The sequence below is a fragment of the Talpa occidentalis genome, unplaced genomic scaffold (assembly GCF_014898055.3).
Source record: "Talpa occidentalis isolate TD23 unplaced genomic scaffold, MPIMG_talOcc4v2.1 talOcc4.10, whole genome shotgun sequence".
Classification (NCBI taxonomy): Eukaryota; Metazoa; Chordata; class Mammalia; order Eulipotyphla; family Talpidae; genus Talpa; species Talpa occidentalis.
The window spans coordinates 106,959,773-106,970,453 of record NW_023600993.1 but is presented as its reverse complement, the minus strand read 5'-3'; positions in this window follow the sequence as shown (position 1 = coordinate 106,970,453).

Below are 10,681 nucleotides of genomic sequence, written 5' to 3'. Positions count from 1 at the left end.
CTCAGGGGCTGGGGTAGAAGGAGAGAACCAGAGCTCAAAAGGTATCATCCAACCTAGATAATCCTCCGCAAGGTGAAGATGGTCGCCACTATGTCCCTGAGAGAGCTAGACCCAGCTCATGAAAGCACAAAGACCATAAACCAAGAGAAGCCTGCTCACGTGTTCTCCGTTCCTTCTCCCTGTCCTCCCACAGCTGCCCCTGTCCTTCCTCCTCCCAGCAGTCTCCCCACCCCAGGGCCTCAATTCTCCCCCTTCAGGCTGTTGCTTCACAGCATGAAGGGAGTTGTCCTGCAGGCATTAGGATGTCAGCCCCATGGAAATGGGGTTGAATTCAGAGACCTTCACCTCTGCTGTGAGCTTCCCTTCCTGCCTCATAAACCTGCCTCCTCTTACAGTCTCTGGGAATTCTCCATCTATGGACTGGGGGTTAGCTGGACAAGCATTATTGCTGAGGGTCTCGAGGTACTAGATGTGTTCCTGGGCCTATTAAAGGCTGTTTCTTAGTCATAACTTTTTCCTGAAAAATTCCCATTGCATGTATATGATGTGTATTTCTATTTTGTTATCATCAACTTATATAATCCTATATTGATATCAATAAGGCACTTTTCACAAGGAAATGCACTCATTCATATTTACTGGATAAATTATGATCTTGAGAAACCACAAGGTGGCAGCACCTACAAGTCTTTCTATCTCTATCTTAGAGAAGCCTTGTGGTGGGTCTATGCAAACTGTGTTGTTCCTTAATTAGTGCTTAGGATGGCCCAGCCATGGATAGCACACATGTGGGCAGAGCACCCCTGAGACGTCTCTATGTATAATCCTCACCGATGCCCAGCCCGCTCAGGCTAGCCGAAGTCCCCTGGACATTGTCCCAGCTGCCAGGTTTCCTGTCACCAGCTGGGGCCTCAGGTCTGGGCAAGTGCTCCCAACCCAGCCTGCCCTCCTACCCAGTCTCCTCCTCCTTATAGTGGCCGTATGCCGTCAACACTTGCTTCTCTTTGGCCATTCTAGGGGCTACTGGCCATGCTGTGTTCTTGGTGTTAGACAATTAGCTGTGCACTGTGTGGGTGCATTCCAGGCACCCAGGCAAGAACTCTTGCAGATGGAGTAAATGTTGAAATATAATTCAATAAGGAAAAATTAAGCCCCTACTACTGACCCAGCAGACAGGTTTGGGAGGCTGCAATAGATTAGCGAATGAATAAGGCTTGGGGGAAAGGCCATAAAATTGACCACCATGACTTCAGGAATGCAGACGCAGAGGCCAGAACGTGCTTCTGTGTCAAGGGCTGGCACCAGAGAACATACATCCCAGTAGATAACTGGTGCAAACTGCACCCCAAGTTAGAAAGCCCATGAAAACAGAGGATAAAAGAGTCTCAAATCCTCCCTAGGGCACAGACTTCTGTCTCTCCCGCTGCTCCTCTTAGCAGTGTATTTCAATAAATCCTCCTCTTCTGGTCTCCACTCGGTCTCTGATGAATTCTTTCACCCCCGAGCATCTGCCCTCACCCTAATCTTCTCCTCACTACAGTAAACACACTTATTTTCTGTGGTTGTGCTCCAAAACAAGACTTCTGATAAAGTTTTGACCCCCTGTCCCTAGAAGCACACACAGATTGAGGTTCTGAAATTAGACCATTACCCATAAGACAAGGATACACGAGGTGCTCCCCCATGATGCCCCTTAGCAGGTAGTAGATCACATGCACCTGAGCCAGTGGGGAGCCAAGTAAGCCCTTGAGCCAGACCTGGCCCCCACCCACTCCTGTCGATGGCCTGGAGGGAATGCAGCTGCTCCCACTACTCACCTGTTGCCCGCACATGGTCTCCTCAGGAGTACAACAGACATTTTCCTCACACGCACACACACCAGTCACTTAACTGACTCCATAAATTCCTTTGTGACTGGGCCAGTTGGTTCCATTTATATAGAAAAGAGGCTGTTTAGTAAGGGGAAGGGTCCATGTTTAGGGGAATTGTAGGGTTGAATGATGCTCAGTAGTGAGCATCTCAGAATAATTATTGGGAGTTATTCATTTTTCATTTTTACTAATATTTAATTCCCAATCATTTCATTGTAAAGGATACTTTCACATATTTATCTAAACCAGTTAATTAAATATATATTTACAATATATCATGTATGTCATATGATTATAATATATATTTGATGTATAACACAGTATGTATATAATAATATATCAGCATATAAGTTAAACCGTTCTCTAAGTTATATTTTGTGTTATATAATTATGCTATGTTCTATACAATTATATATAAATATACATTATATTATTACATATTATTAAGTATGTATATGACATATTTAAAATGTTAAAATCTCTTCAGTAAAAATGTCTCCAGGAAGCCCACTAAGAGATATTCTTTGAAATTTTCCTGTTCATACAGCTGTGCTTGCATTTGTGTGTGAATTTTCTGTTTTTCTGTGCAAGGGAAGCTTAAGCCAATGGAGAGTGACCTCTAGAAGGAGGCCGGGGATGTTTCCCAGGAGGGAGAAGAACCGTCCCTGATGGAGGGAGTTTCCTCCAGGGTGACTGAAGGTCCATGGCTTTTTTTTTCTATTTTAAAAAAGATTTATTTATTTATGCATACAAGAACTGGGGTATAGGCCAGACATGCATGGGTTGAGAGGATTCACCAGAGAAGAATGGGGAGCAGAACAGGCAAATTTACTGAAATATACTGCTGAGGGGAGCAGTGGGTGCGGCAGGAGAGGTCTGCTGCGCCATATGGGTGGCTCCTTGGCCGGTCAGGGATCAAACTCTTGCTGCAGAGGCTGCAGATAGCTTCACAGTGCTGTGCTTAAGCCCTTGTGCCACAAGGGAGGCCACCATGGCTTTTTCTAACTTCCTCTCACCCTGCACTGAACACCACACTCAGCCTCCAGTAGACCAATGTGCGTGACTCTTCTAACTGAAAATACCAAAAATTGCTTTCCATTTCAGCTTCTTCTCATCACTTTACTTGCGGTGATGGTAAACTCCCTCTGTCTGCTTTAGTTTATGTATAGTTTATGTACAGCAAGAAGAGAGCAAGGGCTGAGAGGAAGCAGAGCTGTTCTTGAACCAAGGGGCTGCAGAGCAGGTATGTCCTTCTGACTTGTAACTGTCTGGAACTCAAGTCTTGCCTTCTGATTCAGAGACAACCAAGGGAAGGGTCAAATGGCAGTTGCTCCTGCCTGTCCTGTAGGGGTCTGTGCTGGGGTTTTTTGTTCTGGGGATGCTCGGCTTCTCCATTTGTCCAGCAGCAGCTGCAATTTGGCAGACAGACCTATGGTGCTGCCCTGGGTGCGCTACTCCTGGATGTCAGCTAAGGGCAAGAACCAGCATGGTGGGGAGAGCCTGGGACCTGCCTGGCCTGCTGTCAGCGCTGGGCAGGCATAGAAGGTGCAGACACCAAGGAGGTGCCCTGTTGCGTCTGAAACACCACACTGACAAAGGGGAGTCGTGGAGCAGGGTGCACAATGCAGGATGCTGCTGAAGAGCAAGATCTTGGCCCTTTTATTGACACATGTAATTGGTTGTAAGGAGATTAAGGGGAAGGAGATTAAAGAAAGGGGAAGGGTGTAGAAGATTAGGGATTGTGAGTCTGCCCTCCAGGCATCTTTTATCTACTTGATGACATACCCTAATCCCCAGCCATGGTTCTAATCTTATCAACAGGGTGTTCCACTGATCAGCTTCTGGGGTCCCTTGTCATACATCAGTCCTCAGCCCCCTGGGCACCCAGACATACCTTGTGAGGTACATGGTGTGCATCAGTTCTCAGCCCCCCAGTGGTTCCGGACATACCTTGTGATGCATAACCTTCCCAGTGTGATCCAGCTTTGTGTTCTTGTTTGATTTAAAGGGCTGAAGGGTTGGGCTCCTGTTCCTAACTGGCCTGGCCATTTTGACCTTGTTTAGGTGACAAAATGGTGGCCGAATAGGCTGCCTAGGAGTAGGAGACCCACATGTCCCCCTTTTTTATTTTAATTAAAAAGAGGAGAGGTGGGAGGGAGGGGGAAAAGGGGGGAAGGTGCAGGCAGGCGATAGGCCAGGTGAAGAGTCATTATTGATTGTCTGTCTTTTAACTTGCATTTGATGATAGCAGGAAAGTCCAAGTTCTTATTAGCCAAGAGACAAGATATGAAGGCCACAAAGAAGTTGGTTGATCTGGCAGGCACACCCTGCTGAGCCAGTAGTGTCTCTGCTGATGATGCAAGGCACTTGATGTCTCCCCATGTTATGGCTGGAGAATCAGGAGTTTTGCATTTATTCTCAAAGAGTGGTTGTCGTCTGATAGAGAGGTCAGTCTCATGTTCTGCATCTTTGGGATGAGATTGTTCATGGGGCTGTGTTGACTCATGGTAGGGTTTAACACAGCAAGCCGGAATCCAGTGAACACCTTGTGGAGACATGACTGCCGCATATCCTCTTCCCCGTGAGATTAAAGGAGCTGGGCCTCGCCAGTTGGATAGGGTCATTGTTTGTACAACACTAAAGGTTTATGATCATTTCCCATAGGTTTGGAGAAATGGAGCGTTACTGGAGTGACTAGGTTGCGATCCATGTCTCTGTACTGTAAATGGTTTAATGTGAATAGAGCTTTAAAAAATTGAGAATAAGGGGAGGAGCATGTCCCCTTTTTTTTTGTTAGAAAAAGTTTAAGAAGTCCGTTAGCACGTTCTACAATAGCTTGACCCATAGGGTTATAAGGAATGCCAGTGATATGTTGAATACCCCAGTGAGAGAAGAAAGTTTTAAGAGACTTAGAAGTATAAGCAGGGCCATTGTCAGTTTTGATACAGGAAGGATGACCCATCACTGCAAATGCTGAGTAGAGATGATGAATTACATGAGAAGATCGTTCTCTGTGCTGAGATGTGGCCCATAGAAATCGTGAAAAGGTATCTATAGTACCATGGAGATAAGATAAATGACCAAAGGAAGGGAAGTGTGTGACATCTGTTTGCCATAATTCATTGGCTTGAGTGCAACGTGGGTTGATGCCTGTAGGAAAGATGGGGCCGGAGCGTTGACAAACAGCACAACTGCAAACAATCTCTCCCACCTGTGTGAGGGGAATATTAAAAAATTTTCAAGACTGCGAGGTCCTTGATGAAAAAAGGAATGACAAGTTATAGGATCTGCAAATATATTAAACACCCTAAGTGCAACATCAGCTATCTCATTGCCTTTTAATAGTGGGCCTGGTAGGCTGGAATGACTGTGAATGTGAGCAATAAAAATGGGATGAACATGTTGGCAAAGCAAATTTTGTAAAGAAATGAAAGCCGATAATAGGGCCTCATCAATGTTAGTGTGAAGAAGGGCAGAAGAGATGTCTTGTACTAGGGCGGTGACATATAGTGAGTCAGAAATAATATTAAGTGACTGTGAAGGAAATGAGGAAAGAGCCAAAATAACAGCGGCTAGTTCAGCGCGTTGGGCTGAAGGGAAAAATGTAGTATAGGCAGTTAGCCACGTCGCATCCAACTCTGTGAGCCAGACCATGACTCCGTGGCCTGTAGTGGAGGAACCCTCTACGAAGATAGTAAAAGCTTGGGGAATGGGAGAATTAACAATAATATTGAAAGAATGAATAGGGAGAAGTTGTAGGGATTGAATGTGTTTATCGGGGGTGGGGGGTGAATAAAAGAATGATCCGACATAAATTTGGAAAACAATTTGAACTTGCTCCATCTGAATGAGGAGCTGTTTTGTTTCTTGCTTGGAGAGGCCTGTGTTAATAGAGCCAGGATTGTAACCGGATAAGGACTGACAAGATATCATCCATGCAGTGGTATATCAAGCAAGAGGGAAACTGAGTACAAACTGGACATAGGGCGGTGTCCACAAAGAGCTGACACATGGCAGGGCTATTCATCATTTCTTGAGGTTAAAAACACCATTGAAAACATTGTAAGGGCCGACCATTATTAATTTCAGGAACTGAGAAGGCAAATTTTTCCTTATCATCTGGGTGCAAAGGAATTGTGAAGAACAATCCTTTAAATCTATCACCAGGAGATGAAAAGTCGAGGGGATCATGGCTGGGTTAGGGAGGCCTGGTTGAAGAGCTCCCATTGGCTGCATTTGCACATTAACTGCCCGTAAATCTTGAATAAATCACCGTTTCCCTGATTTTTTTGGAATATAGAATATGGGGGTGTTCCATGGACTGCTTGAGGATTCAATATGGAGCCTAAATGGGGCCTCCTCGGTGGCGCTGCGGTTGAGCGCTGGGCTGCAAAGCTGCCCGCAGCCTCTGCAGCACCGGTTCGATCCCTGGCCACCGGGTGAGGGTCCCACATGGCGCGCAGACCTCTCCTGCCGCCCGCTGCTCCCCTCAGCAGAGTACTTCGTCAGTCTGCCTGTTCTGCTCTCTGCTCTGGCTCAGGTGAATTCTCTCACACTCCTGTGCTTCTGACTGTACCCAGTGCTTGTATAAAATAATAAATAAATACATCTTTAAAAAAATATGAACTAAATGTAATTGTTCATTGATTAATAAACGGACTTGAGCCAATTTGTCCCCCTTTAGGGGCCATTGCTCCACCCAAACTGGGGTACCTGATTTCCATTTAATTTTGAGTAGAGGAATAACAGTGGCCGTAGCTAAAAATGTGACGTAACAGAGATGTGCCATTGAGATAACAAATCTTGTCCCCATAGAGTAGTAGGAATGGGAAGAATAAGGTGGGCGAAAGTAAGCCACTCTTCATCTGGATCAAAGCATTGTAATGAGTTGGAGCTCTGGTGTGGAGAGGTGGAGCCGCCTATTCCTGAAGGGATTCAGTTGTGGAACGGGTTTGCCAAGCAGGGTGTCAGTCCTTTTTTGCTATTATTGAGACATCGGCTCCCGTGTCAATAAGGCCAGTAAATGATTTACCTGAAACAGACAGTTAAAGAAGGTTGGGTATTTGTAATAGCAGTTGTCCAAAATGCTTGATTTCCAGAGCTGCCGAACCCCCGAGGACCTCTTTGCAGAGATTGTGAGGTTGGGGCCCAGTATGGTAAAAGTAACAACTGTGCAATACGAGTATGAGGAGAGATAATGACATATTTATGGGCCATAAGCATAGCCTTATTTCTCCCGTGTAATCTGAGTCCACCACGCCTGGGAGGTCGAATATGCCGTCTACAGTAATGCTTGAACACCCAAGGATTAGCCCAACATAACCCTGATGGAGCAGCCCCCAAATTCCAGTGTTACCAAGGCGTACTTCACCGGAGACATTAAGAATTAATTCATGAGTAAGAGACAAATCCAATGCTGCCCTGCCTTTAAAGGCTGCCTTTAGATCAAAAATTGATTGGAGAGGTTTCCCTCCTGAGGCTGGGGGTTTGGAATGTTGTTTTGAAGCCACATTGTTAGTGACGCCCCGGAAGGTTCCATGTGACATCCATACAAGAAGCTGGTTGGGGATATGCACTGGGGTCTGGTAATTGCCCTGATTTGTTTGACGGGCGTGCTTGCTCATGCCCCTCTGCCCGTTTCCCAAAATCGGGCGACCGTCCCAGGTAAATTTAGACCGTCAGTGAACTGCCCAATGGAAGCCTCGCTGACAACGGGGGCTTTTGGTCTTTGGTTTGTTTATTTCTGGAGCTTCCCTGAATTTGTATTAAGACAGTTTTTTATGAAAATGACCCATTTGTCCACATTTATAACAAGGGGCTGTTGTTTGTACAGCAGAAGCCAAGACCAGAGCCTTATGGGTTTTTGTCCCAATATCCTGGCAAGCCCGTAGTGTATCTGTGAGAGTATGATGCCCACTATGGAAGCTAGCACCTTTTACAGTCAGCACTAGTATTTTCATAAGCCAACTGTAATGTCAAAACCCGTCTAGCTTCTCCGTTATCAGCTTGGTGAGTTATTGCCCTCTGGAGAGGGTCTATGAATTGTAGATACAATTCAGAGGCTTCTTGCCAGACAGAGGCAAAGGAACAACCCGGAGCAGTATTATCAGGAACTTGAGCCCAGGCCCGAACATTTGCATCGGATATCTGGGTATATGCCCTCTCTTCTAAATGTAATTGCTCTCGTACAGTGGCATACGTGCCCTCACCTATAAGCATGCCTAATGAGATAGGAATATTTTCCTCCGCATTATGGCATGCCTGTATTTCTAAGTAATCTCTAAATTCTTGGTACCACAAGGCATATTGTGGTGCACTGAGAACTGTTTTTACCAACAGTTTCCAGTCCCACGGTGTCATCTGATAACTGCCACCTATTCCTTCAATGATTCCTCTCGTAAAGGAACATGAGATTCCATTTTCATGGATGCTAGACCTTAATTCCTTAAAAATAGAAAAGGGGAAATTATCATGGGTTACATGACCCCTTTTTGTAATAACAGCCTTCTTTAAGCATTTTTTCAACTATTGTTAGCTGACAAGAATCTTGAGACATTGGCAGATTAGAATGAGTGATAAGAGACTGAAATGCTCTAAGAATTTCTTGAAGCTTATTGGAGAGTTCAGTGGAGGGTGCAGTACCATCCTCTACTCAATTAAAAGATTCCCCAGCACCAGCCTCCGAAGAGGCCTTGTTGTCAGGGTCAGACTCAACAGAGTCCAGTAAAGTTTCTTTAACATCCTCGGGTAGAGGGGGAGCACTAAGTTGTTCTTTGTAATTGTTCTGAGGGGAGGTAGGATTATTACTCATGTTTTTAAGAAGGAAAAAAAGTTTTTACTGAAAAACTCAGAAAAAGTTATTGTCACAGACTGTCTCTGTGGGCCTATTATAAGGTTGATTATCATCACAGAGGTAGGGTCTGTGGGGCTTTTACCAGGCTGACTATCGTCACAGAGGCGGGGTCTGTGGGCCTTTTCCCAGGCTGACTATCGTCACAGAGGTGTGGTCTCTGGTCCTTTCACCAGGCTGACTATCGTCACAGAGGCTGGGTCTGTGGGCCTATCACCAGGCTGATTTGGAAGAAAAAGAAGATAGGAAAGACAGGACTGAAAACACCTTCTTACCGCTTCGTCCCAGACTCTGGGTCTGTGAAGCCTTTTGGCCAGGTTTGAGAGGACGTTCAATTCCCTTCTCCCAGCTTGAAAAGCAGGGTGTAAGGTCCCTGGTCAGGTGCCACTTGTGTCGGACAACACCACGCTGACAAATGGGAGTTGTGGAGCAGGCTGCACAATGCAGGATGAAGAGCAAGATCCTGGCCCTGTTATTGACACATGTGATTGGTTGTAAGGAGATTAAGGGGAAGGAGATTAAAGAAAGGGGAAGGGTGTAGAAGATTAGGAATTGTGAGTCTGCCCTCCAGGCACTTCTTATCTAATTGATGACACACCCTAATCCCCACCCATGGTTCTAATCTTATCAACAGGGTGTTCCACTGATCAGCTTCTGGGGTCCCTTGTCATACATCGGTCCTTGCCCCCCCCCCCCCCCCCCCCCCCCCCCCCCGGCATTCCTGATCATACCTTGTATACCTTGTGATGTATAAGTCTGGGAGTACGGGTTATGCATCGGTCCTAAGCCCCCTGGGCATTCCGGACATACCTCTTGATGCACATGTTATGCACTGGTTCTTGGCCCCCTGGGCATTCCAGACATACCTTGTGATGCATAACCTTCTCAGTGTGATCCAGCTTTGTGCTCTTGTTTGATTTAAAGGGCTGAAGGTTGAGCTCCTGTTCCTAACCGGCCGGGCCATTTTGACCTTATTTAGGTGACAAAATGGCGGCGGAATAGGCTGCCTAGGAGTAGCAGAACCACAGTGCCCGTCAAAGTGCTTCCCAACAATTGGAATCTAAGAGAGAGTGTTGTAGAGTCTCCCCCTAGGCACAGACCAGAGTCTAAATCAGATTAAAAAAAGCTTTTTATAAGCCAGCCAGCAATTTTCCCTCTTTTTTTTTTTTTTTGTGGTTTGTGGTTTTTATTTTTATTTTATTTTATTTTATTTTTCAGAGGATCTAACTGAAAGTATTTCAGCAGGAAATTTCCATGCTCCTGGAGGGCACAAGCTCTACAGGGAAGCAATGGAAAGGATTAAGAGAGACTATCTGCGCATGCAGGGGAAAGGAGTGAAGGTGAGAAATGAAGATGAATGGGAGGTCCAGAGAGGAATCAAGGGTGTGTCCTGAAAATAGCACCATTGGAAGCGATCAAGGGTGTGGGTGTGGGGACCACTGTGAGAACTTCAGCCTTTAAGGCCCACTCTCTGCTATTTACTCCAGGAGGAGAATATGAATGTCCATTCCTCTAAAATGACTACAGATGTCTGAAACTCACAAGAGAGAAGGGAAATCTTTTATGCCTTCATCTAGCAACATAATGTTCAATATGTCAAGGGGTAATGATTTATAAGTTAAAGTCAAGTCTGATCATAGTGAAAGGGAGTCAGGTGCATAGACACCTCCATACACAGTGATGATGCTTATCAAGCTGGGATTCTGGGCAGCCTTGTGATATTATGATAAGAAATGTGAAAACAAACTGCTGTTGTAAAACATAAAAACAACTGTTATTGCCTATAGTTGAGTTCTTCAGACATTTTCATTTAATCCTCCAAAAAAAATATTTACGAGAATTGATCTCTGTTTCCCACATTTTGTAGGTGGAGCTATGGAGGACAGGCAGGTGAAGCAACTTGCCTGGAGCTACACATCTAGCAAGTGGTGGGAGAATGGCAGTGTGATTAGAGTCTGCA